At 45.0% G+C, this 25338-nt stretch overlaps 1 long non-coding RNA gene across 1 annotated transcript in view; it reads left to right on the plus strand.

Moving 5' to 3' along the window:
- Positions 1-24059, plus strand: part of LOC139050045 (uncharacterized) — an 87105-nt gene extending 63046 nt beyond the window's left edge. The window contains exon 3 of the long non-coding RNA XR_011508745.1: positions 23965-24059. This is a non-coding gene — a long non-coding RNA (uncharacterized lncRNA). The remainder of the gene's footprint in view (positions 1-23964) is intronic.
- Positions 24060-25338: the final 1279 nt, after the last annotated feature.

Here is a 25338-nt window from a genome sequence, read left to right on the forward strand (position 1 = left end):
CTGGCCCGGTTAGCAAGTGCCACGTTTACTTGACGCGTTGCTTGTCATCGCTTAAAAATTATTCTTGTAGTGTGCGTCTATCTGTGTCTTTGTTTATCTGTGCTTGTATTTGTTTGGGCCAAGCGCTTAATCAATACAACAATATTAATTGTGTGATACATTACAATAGATGACCTCCTCTTTATTAACCGCTAACCGGAGGCTACAAGATCTTGCTCCATGTGCTTAGATTCAGCATCGCACCGAGAGTCTCACTAAGAATTGTTGAGAATTCACCACCAGCATTCACTCGCCAGCCATAAAATCATGTTTTTATTGATACGCAATTAGATCGATGATAAACAGAAGGAATCGTAAGCAATCTGTCATTCAGAATTACTTGTACAGACACTGACTCGAGGGGCGTTTTAAGTTGTGGATTATAGGTGACAGACTAGTCTGCATAATTATTGCCATACGAGCCAATGAGGCAATGCCGTCGTAGTTGTAACATCACAAAATGGCCGACCGCCGCAAGTTTAATTGGTCAGAGTTTAAGTGCTTCTCCTGGACTCAAAAACACCTTAGGATTATGGTAAGCTAATAGTTCACTAAGGGCATCAAGGTTTCAATTAGCCCTTTCGCATTGTAATACATTATCTGCAACACAATAGTAGTGATACTAAAAGGAAAGTGTTCCAAGATGTGTCCCTTGTCCTCTGGAAGGCGCTGGATGCCCGCGCTTTCAGGCTCTTCGTACCTATTTCTGGCGTCGCCTCGTGATGGGAGCCGATGTAGCCCGACGGTGCCGGAGTCGCCCAGCTGCCGTAGTGAGTGAAGCTATAACGATTGCGGCGGGTGGCTAGCTGCACAGAGGTCGGGCAGGTGAAGTTGCCTTGAGCGGCACTCCCCCTCCTCCCGCCCTCGCTGCTTACGATTCCTATCAGCAAAGGCTGTGTAGTGAAAAACTGAGCACCTCTTATGGGCTTACTCAAGCGTGGTATTCTCTTTCACATTGAGGGCGACGACTTTTCTCCTTCTTTTTCATTTTGCACGTGATCCTGGTTATGCTGCGTGGTAACCATCGCATATCACTTCTTGCAATGGGGTGTGTCAGCACACTGGTCCGAGGCGTGATTTTGGACACCACGTTTTGCTCAGGTGAGCTGGACAGTGCAGAAATATTTATCCGCACGCGCTTTTTATGTATCAGTGTTGTAAGCTGGTGATCGGAATATCTCCAAGTATTACAAGACTGGTTAGCATCTCGTACTCTTGTTTTTCACGAAACAAAAGCAGGAGGTATCCGCTGAGCATTTTTAGCACCTTATAGCCCGTGCCTATGGTGTAAGCAAAAGAACTGCCAGCAACACAAGGAGAAAGTATTCTTGCTTGGTTTTGAGTTTTATCACACTTTGCTACACAGAAACGGGGGAAAGTCTTTCTACCGAGTGAGAGTTGGTAAGCCTCCATCGGTGCGTGAAGTTATTTGGAGAGTTACGCTAGTGAAGCAGAAGATAGGGTTCTCATAGCCTTGTATGTTGTATAGATTTCAATGGCTATGAGATGTTGCAGGACTTTACATGTAAGATCGCATACGTGAGCCGTACAAACAAATTGGAAGGTAGGAAAAATTGGAAAACGCTATTGAAGGAAGGGAAAGGAAAACGCGAACGCAGAATTTTCTCGGATGGGTGACTCGGGGTGTACGCAGAATCCAACCCAATAACGTGGAGGGCGTCCTCCGAATAACCTTAAAAGACATTGCCACTGTCCAAATCGTCCTAACTGTCCTAATCGTCTTTTCTTCTAACACGGCTAAGCGCACACGGTGAGGTAACGAAGGATCCAACCTCCATCTTGGACCCCAACTGCGTGGAAACTGCAGCGCCATGTAAACACAGAGGAATGGGTATTGAAATTTAATGCAATGGAACACTTTTTCTATTTCTTGAATTGTATTGAGATGCGACGACTGAGTGGCTTTTGGCTAATCGTCATCCCAGCTTTCCAAGATGTCCTCAGGGAATGCTCCACCTTGCGGTTGCCTTACATGATACGGCGACGAGGGAATATGCATATCTTCTACACTTAAAGGTATTTCATGAGCATGTGCAATTGCCATGGTTTTCGTTTTTGTGAACTGACGGTATGCTACTCGCCCCTTTATCTTATATCGCACAACTTGAAAGCACATGTCTGGGAACGCCTACTACCCAGTGAGGTCCAATTGGCAAGCAATGGTCATTTCTCGCTACCTTATAATGCGTTGATTAGAAAAAAATCTTGATATCGACCCGTCTAAGTGGCGACGTGACGATTCACATACCCAAGCAAACCACGTTTCGAGCGTTATCTCGAGGTTGAACATTCTTGTCACATCTCCGTGCGTAGTGCAGAAAATTGGACAAAACCTACGTCAATGTCTCCTTTCCTTTCTTGTCTCCCTCCCCCCATATTGCCTCTTGCCACAGTGCGCTAAAGTGTTCTGCTATCGGTGCCAAATCAGACGTGAACAGCGGAGTGCGTTTCCGAAGCGCGACTCAAAGTTTAGTGTGCACAAACTGCCAGTTATCAGCATTGACAGATACATCTGGTTTCACCTCACCAGGCAATGATGCTCGCCTTATACTGCGATATTTTGCCTTTTGCTTTCTTTCTTTTTATTTCAAAAGGAGAAATCCAAAATCACAGACAACAGATGCAAAAATACGGTGGTAAAGGGTGAGCACCGTCGCATAATCCAGTATAACCTGATGTGCGAGCCTGGCAATGGTGATAACTATCCCACGGCGTGCACATTACCTTCAGTTATGCTTCAGCCACGTGATCCGCTGCTCGTGTTTCGTTTGGTACAGATAGTACATCGGCAAGGAAAGTAATGCGAGTCAACACAGATACAGTCCACCTGAATAAGATGTTTCTACAGTGTAGCTGTTACCACCTCGCTGGTTTTCTGTTGACGTTCGCAGCTTCGCCAAGCTGGGGGAGAGATTTCTGAGAGAGAGTGAAATCAGAGTATAAGAAATAGCTTCGCGCAGTATAGCGACGCGGCGAAGGTGGGTGGAGTCTAGAGAGGGAGAAGGAGCTGGTGTGGCGGGGAGACAGGTGGCGTGACGTCTTTGCTCTCAGATTTAAAGAAAACCAAAACGACAAACCACGCACTCGTTTGGTTCGACGCTTCGCCGTTGTCCCTCACGGGTTGCAGAATCAAGCGTCTTCCCTTTCTTTAGATCAACATTATCCTAGCTACGCCGGATTTCAGAAAGCTACCAGGTACACGGCGTCGGAGCTAGCATGCATCAGAGCTAAGGGTCGGCAGTGCAGCGCCTGGCAGACGACGCCCACGTATATGGCGTCTCAACAAATCGCTTCTGATGCGGTAGGCGCCTGCAATGGCGCACCGTCCCAAGCGAAACCTTCCACAGAAGAACGCGGCATCAATTTTTATGTATCCTTAGTTTCGCTCAGCTTCGCTGGTCCGCGATGTTTGCGATAAGAGAGCCCCGCACAAGTTTTTTGTACTGTCGACGAAAGTTTCACTAGGGCGCGGTTTAACCTTCGATATTTCCACGTTGAAGTGACAGGGAAAAACACAGTAGCATGAACCGCTACTCAAGATACCAAAACTTTATCGAGCGAAACTATGCCCACAAAACAAGTTACACTCGGGCTGAATGATAGCAGCGAGCACACGCCTAAACCGTCGGAAAACTCATTTGCGGCTCAAGCGAGTCTGTTATTTATAACTGCTTAGGCGAAGATTCCAGACTAATCGCATGGGCTCAGGTGCCCTACAGTACGTGGAACACTATTCTTGTCACGGTTTCAATCTGATTACAGAAGGTTCCACTATAACAATAGACAGCAGACAAAATCATTGAGGAAGACCCAGAAGGTTCTGATGCATGCAAGCATGTCATGCGTGGAGTGATAACACCTTAGGCGCTGAAACGAGTTCACCGGAAAAAGATAAAAAGCACACGTGTCAGTGCGTCCACCTAAAGAAGTATCGTGCCCGGGCAGCGAGCACCAAACGATAGCGAAAACCAAAAGAACACGTAGTAAGCAAAATTAAAGCAACAAAATCATAGTTGGTTAGCTAAGGTTAAACCGCTTACTGACAAAGAAGTTGGACTACACACAGATATGTTACGGGCCGTGCTCACATTCGCTCAATTTTCGTGTAGATTCCGAAATGACGTAGCTTCTCACTCAGTCCACGTCGGCTTATAAGGCTGCAAACCCAATCATAGTTGCCGGCCTGGTATTCGACGAAGCGTGGTCGAAGATGAAGATTGTAGCATTGTCTGACCGTCCTTGGCTGGTGCTTGATACGCAGACGGGTGAGCTGTCCTGATCCTGCGACACAAGGCCAATTCTGCGACGCAAGGGTGTCTAGCACCTCTTGTATTCGACGTACGTGCTCATTCCAGTCATGCTTGTCAGGTGGCCTCCATATGCTCGGACTTCGGTTGCTTGCCATGTATACATAACTGTCATTGACTGTGTGGTTAAGGATTCATTAATGACGGAGTAGTCAGGTCCTCCGTCCACTAAAGCCGCCACTGCGCGGCGACACCGACGATGTTGATTGTTCATAGTCTTACCTTAGTTATTTCGACGTCTCTGAGTATGGCTCCGTGACACTGTCCCTCTGCTTCGTGGCGTCGTCAGGCATCCTTTAGGGAGCGTGGTCTTTTTCTTCGAAGCTTCGTCGAAATTGCAACGCTTCGTTGCTTCGTCGTGAAGACTAATTTTGTGTTGGCGGCGGAGGACCTTCGACACTTCAGTAGACAGAAACCGCACCTCCGCAAGTAGCTGTGTTTGGTTTAACGGATACGGACCCACATATCGGCCACGTATAGCCGCAGTTTGTCCTCGGTGCTCCAGTGAGAGGTGGTGTCTTGGCGACAGCGATCGAGAAAGTCGTCGGTGTTTCCATTCAGTTAAAGCAAAATAGTGAGCAATTTTACGCGGCTGTTCGTCTTCCTCTGAATGCAAAGAATTCACTGCACAACCTTTTAGTAGCATCTCACGGTATAGGTATAAGCAACTGACGTGTCCAGCTTTTACCGCAGTTTGAGCAGAGCGAGCAGTTGCAAGGTGCGGGCGCGAAGGGGGACCGAGACGCCTGAAGACGGTGACGTAGGCCATCACTCCAGTCTTCTGCTGCGCCAATTCAGTAACCACGCATGGCTGCTGTAACTCCACGCAGACGACGTCAACAATTAAGGCGACTTCAGGCTGCGTCGAAGAGAACATTTAAAGTAGTCCTTCGCGTGCAAACGTTTTGGTGGTCTTTTGGAGTTCGTCGGAGCCTAATGCTTGAATTTTTCACCTCGGCGAGGGCACTAGCAAAAATGTTGCGAATGCGCTTTTCCAAAGTCTTTTCAATGCCCGTTGCTTCCGCTAGGAATTTCGCAATGGTCTTGGGTGGTTTGCATATCCGACGTAAATCACTTGCTCCGAAACCGCAGATGAGGAAAAACTCTAATCTCTGCCATGTGTGGGTCGACGTGGCTGAATTAAGGGTTGATTTCTGCTCCGAAATCACGGTGCTCTCATTAAACTTAGGCCCGCTCCTTAAGCATGACGCTCGCGAATGTTTGTAGAAATGTAATTGGTGAAATGGTGTAAAAACTTAAGCTGTGAAACGGCAGCTTTTCACGGTTTCAATTGTTAAACATAGCGGTTCTTGAGTAGGTTTCGGCCAGCTTTTCAGATTTCTAAACAGTGATCCGCGAATGATCGGTGGCTTCCTTGGCTTCTGCAGCCCATGTCGCTGCAGGTGACACGGGCACTCATTAGGCCAGTTATCTGGGCCACCATGTTCCTAGTCTTCTCGAGCAGAGATCAAGTACTCGGGCGGTAGTCGTAGACTGCGGCTATCTCCTTCGCCGCTAACGACATTCATGTTTTTTCCATGGTAGGGTTTATTCTGTTTCCATGAAGCCCCTCCACCAGATGTCACGTTGTACTGACGGTGAACAACGCAGTCAGGAGAGCCGTGAGTCATGAAATAATCTTTATTGGGCGTACTTCTGAACCAACAAAACAAGTTACAGTCGGGCAGAATGATAGTCCCGGGCACATGAGTCGATCGTTGAACCACTGATTTGCGGTTAACGAGTATGGCCTATTCTCACTTTTTTTTCATTATAGATTCCAGCCTTATCATTGGCACTCGCGTGTATTCCAGAATGCACAACTGTATTCGCCTTACGCGTGCAATTTTATTAGAAAACGCTCCACTATTGTAGAATGTTTTGATACATGTTGTCTCATGCCCTCAGCTGTAACTTAACATTTGTTATTCCGTGAGACGCGTACATTGGAAAAAGATACAGAAGTACGTGGGTCAATAATACTAACTAAATCTATCTGAGTTGTCCTATCATCGCTCGCAGGGTCACGTTTGTCAGATCAGGCTAAAAAATTCCACTGCGGTAGTTAGAGCGCAGGGCAAGTCAAAAGAGATGACTTCCGAGTGAATAAAAAACTGCACATTAAAACTGATGTAGGTTACACCTGAATACCACAATACTTAAAATATTCGCTCTGGAAGAAGATATATGGTTAAGTTTCAAATGATTTGAGTCGAATAAAGCCTCTCATTTGTCAGCAGTATGATAAAAAATAAAAATTTTCGCTAAGAATACAAGAGCCAACGAGATAACCAAAACATCACGCGCATTGAATAATTTGTAAGCGAAACAAATTTTCCCATGGCTGTGTCCGTATATTGTAAAAGCTGCCCCAGAAAGGCAGCAAGACCGAAATGCACACTGCTAAAAATCGTACGGCTATTTACCCTCGTGAATTGTTCTGCGGTGTTCTCTCAAAGTTGAGACATACTTAAAGGAGCGATTACATATGTCGCAAATGAATGGTCTGTCGTTACTGTGCGATATAAGATGAACTTTAAGTGCCACTTTGCTTTTGAATGCTTTAGTACAAGTTTGGCAGATATGGGGTTTCAATTCTTTGTGAATCAGTTGATGCCTACGGAAATTCATCTTGTCCGAGAACAATTTATCGCATATTTCACATTTGTATGGTTTTTCGCCGGTATGCGTGCGGTAATGTGCAGTTAGAGTAGCAGCGCTACATAGAAATTTACCACATGTCTCGCATTTGTAATTTGAGTGCTTGATATGCGATCGATCGCGTGCTCTTAAAATGGGCGCTGTGCCTCCCGTAGGTTCGTTGGGTTGCCCGTGTGAAGTGTCCCGTCTGCTGGAAACCTTCCCGCTGACACCGCTGGACACTTGCTGTTCTCTTCCTCCGGTTTGAGTAGCAATCCTGCAAGGATATGGACAATTTAGCTCAAGATACGGCCGACTTTTTTTGTGGGATGGCAAAAGCAGATTTTGACCCAATGAGAGTTTGACAATGTAAGCGGTACCATAAAGGTAAGGTGACTCGCTCAATTTGACCCCTATGTTCCTGCATTGGTATTTAGCGCTCGATTTGGGCTCCAGATTGTCAGAAATTGAACACTGGTGCTTTCAGTGCCCTGTGATGCTGAACTGTAAATTAAGAATTTTTCTCGTTCGAGATTCAAGCATAACAGAAGCCTTGCATTACCTAATACATCATGTACATACTACATGAAACAGGTGCAGGAGAGTATAAATATCTCTCAGTGATGGTAAGTTAGAAAACTAGCCGGTCATAGTATTGAAAATGCAACTCCGCCTTCAACACGCTCACAAGGAGTATTCAGGCAACGGTCCAGAAGCGTGCGCTCGGAAGTGAGACATTTGTCATTGAAAAAGACCGTTTTGCGTCGGCTAAAATACGTCTCCGTTTCATGGCGCAGCTCTTAATGATCCGCTCCTGCGGCGAGCGTCGGCGGCGTAACCCAGTGAACGAGCACAACAGCGAAAGATGAAAGAGCGAACGCGGAGAGGCAGAAGACGCGAGCCTTGAACGGTGGAGAGGCGGAGACCAATGACAGCTGCCCCTTCTGTGATAAGAGCACGCAAAACTGGTTTTTTTGTTAACCCGCCCGACTGCTTGTTTCGTACTAGCATCTGGTCTCAGCCAGAGGGCTTATCTCGTGCTATCACCAGCTCGTCAGTTCGTGTCGGCTCTCGCTCAAGCTTGATTGGTTTGCTTCGTCCGGTTGACTTGTTTTGCAATTGTTTTCCATTCTAGATTCTGCGCGCAACGCGAATTGTGTAGTATTTTATGTAAGCCAAGCAGCACCAGCTATTACACTGGGTCCATCGATCAGTCACTTGCAAAATCCATCGCGATTTATCTCTGCTATGTGTCTCTCGCAAAATGTTTGACTCCATATATCTCGAAAGGAAAACACATACAATGCTGCTCTGAAATTTCGTATTATGGGCTTTCCAAATTATCAGTGAATTTTTCAGAGTCAAAGAGTAAAACAGTTCGGCAGCATGTTACACTCTTCTAACACCTGAAGACGAAGGCCTGCTGTACACGTGTTAATGTTTATAGTTAAGTTGTACAATCTCACGGGTCGGACATAGTGAGCCACAGTACGAAGTATACATTTGGCACTGTAGGTTGACCTCCTCAACGTTGCATGAGAGAACCTAATGCAATACCTTAAGGTCGTTTTGTTTCTGTTTTCATTAACACATTTTTTTCGTCGCTTGTTTGTACGTTCGATGCTTCTTTCCTTCGTTCATATACATATATTCATCGTTGCTCGCTTACGGACGATGTCGGTATAAGACATTAATGTTGATGATATTTCTTTCTCACTGCACTAGAGCCGCATTTTCCGGGTATACGCCGTTGCAATTAGTCACTTGAATCTTTCGCTTTAAAATAAAGGCGAACTAGTTGCTTTATTTCTGACCTGGACTGACTGCCCGTCGGACATCACACGTCCTAACTGAAGTCCCACATTACGAATACGAAGAAAAACTGCTGTGTGCATATTTTCCTGCAGTGTTTGTATGGATTCATTTGGTATTTGTCTTGCATTCGAACTGCACACCGTTGCGGCCGAAGGCATCACGAGAACAACACACACATAGTGATTTCCCGCCACACGTAGCAAGCGCATATACGTCAAATAATTCAGTGTTTCATGTACATTGGATAAAATATGCTGCCGAAGAAGTTAGTATTCTCTTTATTTTCTCGATAAGATGATGAGCGCTGCAAGCGTCGATTTAAGGCACTGCTGGTACGACATCTTTCCAACCATTTGATGAAGCAAAATATGACTTGCAGTAGGGCAAAGACAGCGCGCTTGGTGAATGTCTTTTGTAAAGCCAGAAGCTCGTTTGAAATGTCTACGCTTAGCACTAGATTAACATTGGTCGCTATTCTTGTGGTAATGTGCTTAGATTTATTCTTGTTGCCCATGTTGACATGACTCATGCGATGTTATGGTTTGGTTACAGTCGTATTGTGTTACGTTGTATGTCGTTTCTAATCATGCCAGCTTCGGCGGCATTAGGACCGGATTATTTCAGGAAAAAATAAGAACTATCAAAAATTCAAATTTCCGGTGATAGGGCCAGGTAAATTCCGGTAAATGTATGCATTATAAATTTTATATAGGTTTGCAACTGCGATAAATTATGAAAGCGCTAAGGTTAAAAAGAATAGAATCTTAGAATTAGAAACTAGAAATTAGAATTAGAAACTTAGAAACTACACGAAAAAAACATTTGTCGCAGTTTTATTAGCTGCATTGCTTGGAGCAACCCAAGCGGACAACTTTCTTTATATTCATTTGCAATTTGCTTGAAATCGGTACAGTGTCGGAAGACTGGCGAATGATCTACCCGTAAAACAATAAATTTCAGTGAGCTGTGTAATACATCCATTTTGAGCGCTCTAAATATGTTATTTGCGGCAGTTGATTGAATCGTGGAGGTCTTTTTGTTTCTGAGTTATAAAGAAATGAGTTCAGTAGAGTAGTTTTCTGGGCCAATTGGTGCATGGTGAACGCATAATGGTTTCCAGCAAGCACGGCCGCGTGCAGAAGAAGTAAAAGCGGACAGGACAACGCTGGACTTACAACTTAAGTTTATTGTGAAAACATTCCACAAATCACCGCCACGCATGCGTATACACCGAACAACAATAACAAGGTTTGTTTGTACACAAAAGCGAAATCGCATCCCTTCCCGACAAAGGCGACAACACGTGGATTAACATCATAAGTTTAGAAATTGCAGTTCTTTATCATTGATATGAACCGAAAGTTCAGTCACACATGTATGCGCACCGAACTTTTTCATGTGGAACGCTTCGTTAATTTCTCTTTCCAGTTTGACACGCTCTCTACCCACTATCAATATGCTATCAAAAACAGGTCGGCATTCGTGCTTTTTGCAATGCAATGGCAAGTTCCGTCCTGTACCTGTAGGTAGCAAATTGCGATGCTCACGCATGCGGGGATTAATGCAACGACCTGTCTGGCCGATATAGGACAGTTCACATGAAAGAGCTGTGCGACCGAGAACCGAAGATGCACAGTTTTTGTGAAAAAGAGTGGTGTGCTTTTTTCCACAGCCACTAGTCACATCTTCTCTCCTGTGATGCTTTTGCAAAACCTAACCAGTTTGTCACCCCCTCAAGATGATGAGACAAGCCATGCAAATAAGGCATCACTGCGACGTTTTTTTCTTTTTCAAGTTTCATTGTTGTCCTCGCTTTCCACAGTTTTCTTTTTGTGTACTTTCTAAACAAGGATTCTGACACAGCCATCAAAAGTGAGACCGAGTACCCTGCCGACATTAATCTCGCCTTCTGGGTGTCACACTAGCGTTTTCGGCACCGACCAAACTGGTTAGGTTGTGCACAAGCATCACAGCGGAGAAGAAAAATGCGACTAGTGGCTGTGGAAAAAAGCACATCACTTAATTTCACAAACACTTTGCATCTTCGGTTGTGTATCGCATACATCTCTCATGCTGACAGTCCTATATCGGCCAGACAGGTCATTGCGGTAATTACCGCATGCGTGAGCATCGCCATTTGCTACGTACAGCTACAGGAGAGAACTTGCCATTGCATTGCAAAAAGCACGAATGCCGACCTTTTTTTCCTAGTGTATCGATAGTGGGTAGAGAGCGCAGAAACTGGAAAGAAAAATTAGCGAAGCGTTCCACATCAAAAAGTTGGTCCGCATACTTGTGTGAGTGAACCTTCGGTTCATATCAATGATGAACTGCAATTTCGAAATTTATCATGTCAATCCACTTATTGTCGCCTTTGTCGGGAAGGGGTGTGACTTCGCTTTTGTATACGCGTAGAGATTTTGCGGATAATTGACTACAAATCTTGTTATTGTTCTTGGGTGTATACACATGCATGGCAGTGATTTGTGGAATGTTTTCACAATAAACTTCAATTGTAAGTCCAGCGTTGTCCTGTCTGTTTCTACTTCTTGTGCTCGCGTCCGTACTTGCTGGAAACTATTATACGTTCACAAAGATGTAACTTTGTTCCTTGAGTTTCTCAACGCCTTCTTAAGTATATGACGAATCTAAAATGCAACAGCTTCGGTTCCGATATTATGACATTCCTTTAAATTCCACAAGCTTCAAAACTGGTACAGGGTGTTGTCGAGCACATCCATTTCTCTCCAAATTTAACTAGGTAGTAGACCCTCAGGTAAAGGCTTTTGTTTACGCCGAGAGCATAATGTCTAAACACCAGCTAATATTTGGCATTTAAGGCATCGGGACTTTTAGCCCTCGTGCAAGTGCCTCAGTTGAAGCCTAATTCTTGCAGTAATTTTACAGGAAAACAGGTAAACCCTGTTTCATTCATTTTATGAGCCTCGACTTGGATGAGCATCTTCCCTTCACAATCTTTACATATTCCATAATGGGGAGCAAACCTGCAAGTGTACTGCACATTGCGGCATGTTAACAGGATGGAAAATCGGGCGAGCCTGTATAGCGTTGTGGTTGAGGCATCGGGTGTGCACACTTCCGTGTGGTGTCCGGTCACGCAGCTGGAATCGTGAAGTTAGTCAAGGCCAGCCGCTCCGGCCGTACGCTCAAAACTGCTGATGCAGTACCTGTTTCAGCCATCACAGCTAGGTCTTCCAAGGAGAAATTACCGAGTAGAGGCATATTACACAGGTAGCCATCGCTGTCGTCTCCGAGTTGTTTTGCAACGGAACTTTTCTTAATGTGAACTTACATGGCGCTGTCTTCAAAACTGGCTGATGCTTCCTCCTTGCCCGCGCCTCTTGAGCCGGGCCCTGCGTGATCAATGTTGCCGATGAACCCCAGGTACTGGTAACGTGTGCTCCCATTTTCAGTGACACCTTTATGGCATAAAGTTATAGTTAAGGTGTTCATTCGCCGTTGTGCAAGGGAAATTCATGGGAATGGATTTTCCATGCTTATGGTGCAAGGCAAGAAGCTTTTAGTGATAGAGAAACTTTAATGCGGTGCTTTTATACGCAGTGCTTTATCTATGTCTCGAATGCATGCAAGAACTTCGTGCTGATGGGTAAACCATGCACGATCAAGCTTGTGTAGTGTTGGATTCTTCTAACGCTTATCACGCTTTACCTCAAACCACGGGCAGAACTCGAGTGTGGTAAAAGTAAATAACATCTCGGTCCCTTGTGCGTGAAACCCTTGACGCAATATTTGCTGTGCTATCTAGTAATAAGCACATTAGAGGCCTCATAAAGTTCTTAGTTATTCTTTATCTTTTACAAGCAGCAGGCATAGCTCGACGCCGACGATGACCATGCAAATGTGAGAGGACGCATTTCTACCGAGGGATTTAACATTGTTTGGCGTATGCCCTTAATTTATTGGCCTTCAATGACGCAGGTGCCTAATCAAAATACGTACTCGTCTTTCAGAAAGTGCTTATCCGAACCCCTTTTGGCGAGTCTTGTATAGTGACGAACATAAGTACCGCTTGTAAGCACTGCAGGTTTCCCTGCTCATGACGAGCGCTAAAACGGCTGTCTTTAACAATGTTCCTGTGTAGGTCATCAATAGACTATCGAACAGCTTTCAAAAAGGCGACTCACTGCGCATATATAAGAGTCGTATTACAGAAAGTGCATTAGCTTGGAAGGAAATGCGGAAGTGTTAATTCACGGGGCAATATATAACTAAACTATGCAGCGGAAAGCCTCGAAGGACGTTGAAAGTGTTGACTGTATGGGAAGCGCTGCAAGTATCATAGCTAGGTGCACGTGTCTTATATAACGGCGCAGCAATTGCGTGAAACCAAAAGGAACACGCGAGAGACCTAAGAGGCGGAAATAACGGCATAAAACTCTCAGGATGACCATCTAGGCAACTGCAATTAGCATTGATACACCATGGACACGTCGTATTTTTGGATGCACTTTTGTTTACAATATGAAGGAGGGGAGGGTTGAGGACGCTAAGAATGTTTATGGCATCATTGCACCCACATGTCTTAGTGCCTATGCCTTCGTATGCCTAAGAAAACATTAAACGCGGATTCCCAACCACCGGAACTAAAGATTCTAGTTGCATCTTTGACATCGAATGAACTACAGTGTGGTAGCAAAGGCGTAAATTAAAGAACTAATTTTTATTGTCTGTAATTCTCAATTTTATTAGTCGCACCATTAAAGTCGCACCGTTCGTGTCGCCTGCGAAATAGGTTGTGCGGACACTGGCTGTACGAATAATGGATGACGTATCCAAGGAAAGCCAATCACCTTACAAAAAGTACATTCAATTTGGAAGACCGGTGTTCGGCATGGCGTAGATTTTCTTCATAACAAAGCTTTACAATATTGAAGTAGTGGCCCACTCGTTGTAAATCGTTCGGTAAAGTGATTGTTACTCTGCCACTACGAATAGTGTTTATGCTTCAGGTGCCCATAGCTGGGATATTTGGTAAAGATTTATTGCAACAGCGCAAACAACTACCCAACAATTGCATTTCATTATATATTTATAATTGCTTATGCTGCGGCTGTGGCTTGCTTCGTATGAAAGAACGAAGAGTTTCAATATAAGCTGTTGTGTGCTATAATGTCTACATTCGGCCGCAGCGGGATATGTCTGCTGCAGGATATAACATGCTATTCATGAGCAATTTTCACACTCTGCCTAAAAAGTTCCAGCCCTGTTAAAACATCTGAAACGCCGAAATAATTGCACACCACCCATGACATTTGGATCAAAGCACTTGCTTTGTAAGCCATCGTTATCGGCTTAAGGGAAACATTTTCCTGATGTTACAAGGTCAAACCCACCGATATCCAGCTTGGCAAATAGAATTGTAGACCAATAGTCATGCTATGATTCAATTTACGAGCTGCTTATTCATTGCGTGGAATGTACAGTCTCAGCTTCTGCCCTCATCATCTAGGAGCGTGCTTTATCTGCCCCCCGATACAAGAACACATTCATTGAAAAACTTCTACGGCATAGGGTATGTATGAATTTGGATATATTCAGATGAGCACGCATTTCTTACTGAGAACAGTTATCAGCTGGTTCATGCGGAAACAGTCTTGGCCGCGCAGGTAAAATGCATCTTTATACGCAATAAATGTACCGATTCCATTGTAACCGTAAGGGCTATTTGCCATGTTTGAGGGAAAGGCGCGTGACAATCGCCTACGTACCGTCGACGTTGCAAGTCTCATCGGTCGTGGGCGTGTGCTGCGTGTTCCCCGGGTAGCGGAAGGCGTCGTCGGAAATCCTACAAATAATAAAAAAAGTCGTCATAGAGTTACTAGCTGTCACAAGGAAAAAAAGGGGTGGAATTGTATTTAATTTCTACCCGGGACTTCTAGCTATAGCACCCCATCGCGTGTGTGGAGAACAATACTTATACATCAAAGAAAAGTATTTTCTTCTGTAAGTATACGTTCGCTTCGTGTTCTGAAAAATCGTAACCTGAGGACTAAGTAGCTTACTTTGCCTAAACGGGGCAATATTTTCGCACCGCCCTTGCGTAGACGCATCTTGACCTAAGAATGCCTTCGATTTCAAAGCTCAAACTGGCTGTAAAAAAGACCCATTTTAGGTGGGAACAAATATACATATGTTAAAGCCTATTATATGGGTCATGTCTAAGGGTAACAGTATTGAATGAAAAAATTGACAAGTGGTAAAGCTCACGTTCTGCAGGCGCCCAATGTAGATGAAGCGCCCTGGGTACCGTCACGGCTAGTACGCTGTGTTGCTTCGGCCTTCATGCTCAAGTCAAGAGGCATGCATTCGTTGCTGCTTTCTTCAGCCATGTCTGATGTCTCGATGTCCTGTAACTGGCGTGTATTGTCGACTGCACGTACAAGGTCGATTCAAATAGGTCGCGAAGCTTCGGGCGAAAAGCGGTTCAGTACAGATTGTCACCGACATCAGCATGGGGGGTTATGGGAGCAGCGATTGAAGCGCGACTATGTTTGGAGGGAGCAAACATTGGGAAAGAAAAATGCGTTTTTTTAATTCAAACGAGACACAGTTAGATCCATTCAACGAAAATAAAATTCCTAGTCAGTTTTATATATTCGTGATGAGTTAAGGAAGTACGTTTAATTTATTATTATTAATAAATGCATTTCTTGCCAGCGCCCATCGCTACAGGGGGCGTTGACGCCACTATCACTCGCTGTGCAATACACGTCTTGAAATGGGCAGAAAAGCACACTCGTATCACCTGGTGAAATACGCCCCCCTCAAAATTTGTGCTTTCTTGCTTGTCGAAGTTTGTCTGAATTTGGTGACGCGGGCACTATCATTGCTTCTTAATCTGTTCAGTCAAAAGTAGTGAGTTACGACCGCCAGATAATTGTGTAGTTGTTTTCCTGCGACTGCGCTGGCCGACGGGCTTGGCATCCGACAATAGCATCAGCACTCTACACCTAAAGCTTTCGTCGGCCTCCAAAGAAAGTATGTTCTGTGCAGGGATGCGATTTCGACAACCGTACGGCTGGCCTTTTCTTGCATCACTTTCTGCTCTGAAAGCTCGAAACACCCATCAAGCTGAATGGCGGGGCATTTGAACATATAGCTCCAAAGGAAGAACAACAAAACAAATTTCGCGCCTTCGAAAACAACATGACGTCACTTCTGCTTTTAACGGACATGGCGTCACGTTATTTTTTTTCCGCCGGAAGTGTTCCCACCACATACAGATGGCGCTAAGCCCCATGAACAGGCGATGGACCGCCATGTTTTGAACGTATGCGATCCTGTGGAAGCTTCGCTACCAGGTATATTTACCTTGGCACGTATTTGAATCACCGCGCATGCGCGCTGAATGCCAAAAAAGAACGGAAACTAATAAAACTTTTGTCACTTCGGTGTTTCGAGAAAAATGATACCGCATATCTGGAAAAAAACGAGACGTTTGTGCCCGCCACTAGCTTGACCCTAATGCACAAATTTTGGAATGGCAGCAGAGGGGCCCCGATTACCCATGCTATCTGCCAAATCATTTATTAAAGCTCACATACTACGAAAAAAAGTACGGTTATCGGATAATATCGCCACTTTTCGTTCATGCTGCTCTCAAAGTGGAATGCGCATCCTGCTGGGAAAAAATTGTTGCTCGTGTAAGCGCTCGTGGAAGCGCAGGAGGTATAGAAACTAAGGTAGCCCTAACTAGCGTATTATTACCAGATCTATGATGTTGGGCTGCTGAACACGGGGTCGCGGCATCGAATCCGTGTCATGGCGGCCGCGTTTGCATGTGTCCGAGATGCGGAAACACACGCGTACATAGATTTAGGAGCACGTTAGGGAAGTCCAGGTTGTCTAAATTAGAAAGTAGTCTTGGCAGGTAAAACCCTTTAATTTTTTTATAACCAGAGGCAACGATTCTGCAAACTGATGTGGCATTCTCTGGCTCGGTCGAAATGAAGCAGGTAGTTCTTCTCACCTGGCGAGTGGCGCACGCTTTGTCGTGTTGCGCACAAGTTCCAGTGCTGTCTTTGCTAACCGCTAGCAATGCAGAACTGCAACTGCTTCGCACTTGCCGCGGTTCTTCGCTAGCGGACACTGATGCGCCGTGCATAGTCGTATCTCAGTATTCAGTACTCGTACTCAGTACTCGTATCTCAGTCACGCCCAGCATGCCGAGTGGTTGCTGTCGTTAAACAAAATGCACTGTTTCCCACTCCGCACCTCGTAGATTTGTGTTTTACAAGCCTTAATCAAATATGGATGAAAAAGAGCCAACTTCAAAACCTTTATAGCAGTTGCGATTATGTAGCCACAACAGGTAAGTAGAGTCAGCTTTCCCTGTGCTCTGGCTAAGAGCTGATTCACTCTGCTGTTTTCCCCATCGTATGAAGTACAAGGGGGCGAGTTTCCGTAGCCTCCTGCTTCCATTTGTTCGTGAAAATGGTTGCGGTACGAAAGGTTCCGGCGCTGCAAACACGACCGCATACTGAGCACAACTCGCAGAAAGCTAAAATTAAATTATGGGGTTTTACGTGCCAAAACCGCTTTCTGATTTTGAGGCGCGCCGTAGTGGAGGACTCCGGAAATTTAGACCACCAGGGGTTCTTTAACGTGCACCTAAATACACGGTTGTTTTCGGATTTCGCCCCTTCCGAAATGCGGCCGCCGTGGCCAGGATTCGATCCCGCGACCTCAGCAGGCTAACACTATAGCCACTGAGCAACCACGGCGGGTCGCAGAAAGATATGGCGTCGATGGTTTGTGAGCTTGTTCTACATCGCGCAGGCCTCAGTGTGCTTTCTTTATTTGTTGTGGCTGTGCTAACCAGGCGATGTTAACCCGCTAGTAGCTCAGACAACGCTAATATACTGAAGTAAATTATGTGGGTTTTTGTTGCGTAAGCAAAGGTGAAAAGTCTCGCCAACGGGGTGATTCAGCGGAAGTGCAACATCAGTCTATCAGAAGAGTAGCAGTCTACATATGCAATACACTCAGTTCACAAAGAAAGCCTACAGATGCTCATTAGGTGACACATACAGAGTGCAGTAATTGATTTCTTCAAGAAAACAGTCAGGTGAGCTAGTTAGTGGTGCATAACATCAGGCAAACCACATAAAGGCATGTAGGACAACAACAGAAGTGAAGCGTTGTGTGTTTGTTCACTTCTGTTGTGCTACTTGCCTTTCTGCGTGTTGCCTCAAGTAATTTATTCCTTGCTACTAGCACATCTGATCAAGATCTGATCAAGAAACGCCACTGTATGAAAGCATCTAACCCTACAGCTAGAATAGGACTGGCAGAACTTTCGAAGTTAATCAACAAGCGTAAGAGAGCTGCCATAAGGAAGTATAATATGGATAGAATTGAACATGCTCTCAGGAACGGAGGAAGCTTAAAAACAGTGAAGAAGAAACTAGGAATCGGCAAGAATCAGATGTATGCGTAAAGAGACAAAGCCGGCAATATCATTACTAATATGAATGAGATAGTTCAAGTGGCTGAGGAGTTCTATAGAGATTTATACAGTACCAGTGGCACCCACGACGATAATGGAAGGGAAAATAGTCTAGAGGAATTCGAAATCCCAAAGGTAACGCCGGAAGAAGTAAAGAAAGCCTTGGGAGATATGCAAAGGGGGAAGGCAGCTGGGGAGGATCAGGTAACAGCAGATTTGTTGACGGATGCTGGACAGATTGTTCCAGGAAACTGGCCACCCTGTATACACAATCCCTCATAACCTCGAGCGTACCGGAGTCTTGGAAGAACGCTAACATAATCCTAATTCATAAGAAAGGAGACGCCAAAGACTTGAAAAATTATAGACTGATCAGCTTACTGTCCGTTGCCTAGAAACTATTTACTAAGGTAATCGCAAATAGAATCAGGAACACCTTAGACTTCTGTCAAGCAAAGGACCAGGCAGGATTCCGTAAAGGCTACTCAACAATAGATCATATTCCCACTATCAATCAGGTGATAGAGAAATGTGCGAAATATAACCAACCCTTATATATAGCTTTCATTGATTACGAGAAAGCGTTTGATTCTGTCGAAACCTCAGCAGTCATGGAGGTATTACGGAATCAGGGTGTAGACGAGCCGTATGTTAAAATACTGAAAGATATCTATAGCGGCTCTACAGCCACCGTAGTCCTCCACAAAGCAAGCAACAAAATCCCAATAAAGAAAGGCGTCAGGCAGGGAGATACGATCTCTCCAATGCTATTCACAGTATGCGCACAGGAGGTATTCAGAGACCTGGATTGGGAAGAATTGGGGATAAAAGTTAATGGAGAGTACCTTAGTAACTTGCGATTCGCTACTGATATTGCCTTGCTGAGTAACTCAGGGGACCAATTGCAATGCACGCTCACTGACCTGGAGAGGCAAAGCAGAAGAGTGGGTCTAAAAATTGATCTGCAGAAAACTAAAGTAATGTTTAACAGTCTTGGAAGAGAACAGCAATTTACAGAAGGCAGTAAGGCACTGGAAGTCGTAAGGGAATACACCTACTTGGGGCAGGTAGTGACGGCGGATCCGGATCATGAGACGGAAATAATCAGGAGAATAAGAATGGGATGGGGTGCGTTTGGCAGGCATTCTTAGATGAACAGCAGGTTGCCATTATCCCTCAGGAGAAAAGTATATAATAGCGGTGTCTTACCAGTACTCACCTACGTGGCAGAAACCTGGAGGCTTACGAAAAGAGTTCTACTCAAATTGAGGACGACGCAACGAGCTACGGAAAGAAGAATGAAAGATGTAACGTTAAGGGATAAGAAAAGAGCAGATTGGGTCCGGGAACAAACGCGAGTTAATGACATCTTAGTTGAAATCAAGAAAGAGAAATGGGCATGGGCAGGACATGTAATGAGGAGGGAAGATAACCGATGGTCATTAGGGGTTACCGACTGGATCCCAAGGGAAGGGAAGCGTAGCAGGGGGCGGCAGAAAGTTAGGTGGGCGGATGAGATTAAGAAGTTTGCAGGGACGGCGCGGCCACAATTAGTACATGACCGGGGTTGTTGGAGAAATATGGGAGAGGCCTTTGCCCTGCAGTGGGCGTAACCAGGCTGCTGATGATGATGATGACTAGCACATACCTGTTATACTTCTGGTTTTTCATAGCTTTCGGAACCGACACACATGAGTGTGTGTAGCCTTCGTAGAGGAATATGTGCTCCAAAAGCTATACGGAAGGCCATTTATTTCCGCGTTTACTATATTCAATGCTTTCTAAATTAATCTGTCAATAAACAATAATATCAAGTGCTAGCATGGCTAGACAATGTTGACGTAATTACGCAATTCCTAGAAGTAATTTTTGAACCTTTCGGACAACGAACAACGAATGAAATCAACGATTGAAATTCTTTTTCTATATGACCAGAAATCAAACAAGTATAAACAAAGAAACATACATTTCCCCCCATTAAAACACCGTGCGCGTTTAAGCCACAGTGCTAGTGTACAGCCTTATGAAACACGCCTTGATGGTTTTAAATACTTGTTCTTTCCTTCAGGTAATAATATATGGAATGGCCTTCCGCACTGCACTGTAACATCACAAAATGTTAGCCAATTGTATACTCTACTAGAACTGTATTGCAGGCAACGGCATAATTAAGAATTGATCATGCTTACTGTTATTCTGCGTATACCAGTTCATCCTCCCTGTAAATTGTTTTGTATTGTATAGTAAATTGTGTTGTAATTGTATTTTTGGTGTTGAATTTATCTTTTTGTGTTTTTTTTTCTTCTCCTGTAATGGCCCTCAAGTGAGGGCTCCAGTATTCCTACATAAAAATAAAATAAAATAAAAACCTTATTCACGCAAGACTTTTCCCACTGTGTGCACTGACTAGCATATACTTTTATTTATAAAATATCTTAATCGAATAATGAAGGATAAGAGTGTTTCTACATGTTTGCCACAATGTTGATGCTTGATAAACGTGTTAAACAGAGTTTATGGAAACCTAGAAGAGAAAATTTATTCGTTATCAAGGAAAAACGCACTGCACCCAAAGTTGCCATTACGATGACCTGCCAGAGTCTGATAAAATATATAATGCGATAAACTTTCCCCAGCTTGCTCTACTGGCTGCCGCCATGCCAGGTACCGTATGACTGTTGTTTCTGATTGGGTAAAATTTTCCGTGCTTGGGTGTCGACAAAGTATGTCCAGTACTTTGTTGTGTTTTCTTCCCGTCTTGCTGCAATCTTCATTCCTCGAGGTCAAAGGTCTTTTGCGTCTATTGAATATTAAATATGGACCGATAACATTTAACACGAAAGCGTTAAGGGTGCCGTACATATTACAGAAAATCCGGTGTCGGCGTCCTGCGCCGGCGTCCCCAAGAGCTAAAATTATGGTATGGCATAGAGCATCGCACGCGCATTGCGAAGACGTGGGATTCCGCCCCACGTGCGGGAAGTCGTTTTTTTGAGCCACTTTCAATTTCAATAATTTATCATTTCTTTAATTCAAATAGTGCGCAAAATTTCTGGGAAAATTCTGCGTGTGTGGGTATGTTTGTCAGCAACATTTGCCTTTCATTCCCTTCCCCCTTTTCTTCCTTTTCACAATATGCTGAAATATTCTGCTTTCGGCAACGTATGAGACGCCAACAGCGGAGTGCGTTTCCGAAGCTGAACATAAAGGTCTGGTGTGCACCATCCGCCAGTCATCAGCATTGAGAGGAGGACATCTCTGGTTTGACATCAACGGTCGATGATGCTGGATCTTCACGGCGAAATTTTCTCCACAATTTTGTTTCTCTTGAATTTCGAAGTGAGAGAACAGAAAATCAAAGAAATCAGATGCCAAAATAAAGCAGTTTAAGGCGAGCATCATCGCCTAATGCAGCAAGACTAGCCGACGGCGCCCACATTGTTTCAGTTGTGATTGCGACACGGGCTTCGTTGTTCGCGTTACATTTGGCACAGATAGTACAGCTGCAACTAAAACAGTGTGAGACAACACAGATACCTTCCACCTGGATAAGAGGTTTGTCTTTAATTATTGACTAAGGTTCCGCCAAGGTGCAGGTAAATCGTCGGTATTTTCACGTTGCAGTGACGGTGAGGAACCCAGTAGTCCGAACCGGGAGTCACTAAACAAACTCCTTATTGAACGAAACTGTGCCCACAACACAAGTTTCACTTGGGCTGAATGATAGCACCGAGCATATACGTCGATCGATGGAAAACTAATCTGCGGCTCAAGTGAGTCGGATATCTATAAATATTTGTCCGAAGATTCCAGATGAATCGCATGCGATCAAGCGCTTCACAGTATGTGGAACACTATTATCTTCTCACATGAAATCTGATTACACAAGGTTCTACTCCAACATAGGCAGGAGACAAAATCTGTGAGGATGATCCAAAAGGTTCTGATACATGCAAGTGCGTCATGCGCGGAGCGATAACTTAAGACTTCGCGCGGTGAAACGGGATCACCGGAAAAATTTAGGTACACGCGTCAATCCGCCTACATTAAGATGCGTCGTGCCAGGGTTACTGATTATCCGAAACCCATTCACGCCCAACACACTCAACACTCAGTGAACTCTACGCAACACTCCTAAGGAATGCAACGCCATAAAGAGCAATCGCACCTTAGTCACCCACTTAATTGTGACTAACTATGTCCTGATTGCCGTTCACGCCAGTCCTTAGCGCGTTTCGCGCGAAAGTCCGGCAATCCTGGCCTATGGCAGCGCGCCAGCAAATATGGACGCTCTTACAAAGTTCTGTTGTCGCACGTATTTCCCAGTCCGATGTGCGTCAGCTCTTGGTCCCAGTTGGCGCTCCTGCCGAGTCGGCAAGCTTTGTTGCCTTGGTATCGGCCGGCCAGCTCCTCCGTCTCGGATGTCAGCGTCCCGTACTATTTCGGTGTCCAAGCACTCTGGCCTCCTTGGCTAGGCCTAACGCCGGGTTCCGCCGCTACTTCTCCGAATGCTGACGAGATGCCCCGGGGACTATCGTACGTGTTGGTCCGCCTCTGAAAGGGGATCCTTCCTGGAGTGCCCGGCACCACCGTGAGAGCCTAGAGCTGGTCCAAGGAGCCTCACTCCAACGTCGACAAGGTCGATGGCCGCACCCTGGATCACCAGCGCCCGAGGCGTGATGCCCCAGATATTGGAATATCGGTGTCGTTTCGGTGCTACAGACGCCGTCTATTTTGGTCAAAGGACCATTTAATGCTTTCGCATCAAAATGCGAGCAATCGTATGAAACTACTTATAACGTAGCGACATGCGGAAAAGAGGCGAGTTGCTGCATTTAAGTAAATGATAATGGGATGGGGTCGTTTCTAAAGGAATGTAATAACATCCCACACACTTTGGGGAGAAACGTGGTTTGAGAATTGCTAAATCAATGGAAGAATAATATTTGTTTGATACATTGAAATAAGTGGCCTCTTTCTTATCTAATTAGCATCCACCCGAAGTTACAAGTACGTAGTACATGAGCCGATCTATCGCACGGCACCGAGATTCCCGCTATAAATGGTGCATCAATGAATCTACCAACCATAAAAGTCAATGTTTAATGATATGGAATTATTGGGAAGGGAAGAAATTGCAACGAATCTATCAATTAGAATTACTCGCATATACACTGCCTCGAGGGGCATTTTAAGTTGTAGATGTTAAGTGACAGATTTGTCTACACAGTGAGCGTCCCACTAGCGAATGAGGTATCACCGTCTTCACGGTGCTTTCAGAAGATGACATTTCACCGGAGAAAGTTTGATTGCTCTGAGTTTAAATGCCTCTCCTGGACCCAAACACCTTAGGCTTACATTCAGATAATAGTTTTTTATAATCCATTAAGGTTACGAATAAGTTCTATTAATTTGAATACATTAGCCGTAACGACATAGTAGTACTAATAAAATAAAGTTGTTCCATGTACCGGGAGAAATTGCAGTTTGTGTTCACTCGCCTTTATCATGGCCGATATACTTCTTTCTCCTTTTTTGCCGCGGTCAAGTGAACAATACTGAACACCTTCCTCTAATGGCCTTTCTTAATGAGATACTCTCTTTGACTTTCGGAGTGATGACTTCTTTTTACTTTTTTTTTTCTTATTGCAGGTGACCGTGAATATGCAGCGTAGTCGCCAGTGAGGTTCACGCCTTTCACCGGGTTCTGCCAGCACACTGGTCCTAGGGGTGGCCTTGGACAGCACCGGTGAGTTAGCCAGGCCACCTATGTGCGTGATGGTCATAGATTTGACATTGGAAGCAGGGTCTCGTGTTTGGAATGCAATACATCCCGCTTCTATTTTCCGCGGCAGAAAGCTAGACGCAAAAGGTCAGCATGAAAGGCTTCGTGGGCAAGTCTGATTTTTTTGTCAGGCCGGTTGTTGATTCACTGTGCATTAGTCGCCTACTGTTCTTGTCAGCCCTCGAGCAGCACAGTTTTGGTCGGATCAATAGGATTAGCCTCAGATATTGGTTCGAGCGCGCTGTTCATTGATAGGTGGAGTATCACGGTTATATCGCCCAACTGAACGAGACTGGTCGTCTTTCCATACTGTTGTTTTTTACGAACCTCGAGCAGGAGGTCCCCGCTGACCATTTTTACCACGTCATCTCCCACACCTATTGTGTCAGTCAAAGAATTGCGATCAACAAAAGGAGAAAGTGTTCTAGCTTGGTTTTCAGTTTGCTCGCAGCGTGTTACATGGGAACGGCTGCCAGCCTTTCGGTCGAGTGAAGGAGTTGGTAAGCCTCCATCGGTGCGTCTGCTTTTTTTGGAGGGAAACAATAAGGTAGCCATGGAAAATATGGGGTTCTCATACAATTTTTTTTAAATAGCAATGGCAGCCTCTAAGCTAGGAGTGCAACTAGGGGACGCTGCAGGACTTATCATGCAACAAGGTATATGTGAGCCGTACTTTGGTACTGTAACTCGATTAATTGTACCCAAGACTGGGCACTCTACAGAATGGTGAACTAAACAGCGTGAGTAATAGAGAAAAATTGGGAAGAGAGGATATCAGGGGAGAAAAAGGAAAGGCTAAAAAATAAACAGCAATCGAACAGGACACTGAAAGGTGACCACTGAATTTTTATGGACGGGTCCGGCCGGGGCATACGTGAGGCCCAAGACAAAAGCGCGTGATGCCTCCGTCGAGGGGCCTTAAAAAGCCTTGGTACACAGCACGGGCTCCACTGTCCTCAGCGGCTTTCTCCTGCACATGACTAAGTCGCGCATAATGAGGCGCCGAAGTGTGCACTACCCATGTCCTGGATTCTTTAGTGTCATGGCACACCAAACACCTGCTGACACGTCAGCACTTGCGGCGTCGACTGTGTGGAAACGGCACCGTCGTGCACACAGTGGAAATGACAACCAAACGTGACGTTAAATTAATGAGGTACTTTTTCTTATTGTCGAGTAGCATCTAGATGCGACGACTGCGTGGCCGTTGGCGCTGCTCTTCATAATTCACGCTGTAAAAT

The sequence above is a fragment of the Dermacentor albipictus genome, chromosome 9, assembly GCF_038994185.2.
Source record: "Dermacentor albipictus isolate Rhodes 1998 colony chromosome 9, USDA_Dalb.pri_finalv2, whole genome shotgun sequence".
NCBI lineage: Eukaryota > Metazoa > Arthropoda > Arachnida > Ixodida > Ixodidae > Dermacentor > Dermacentor albipictus.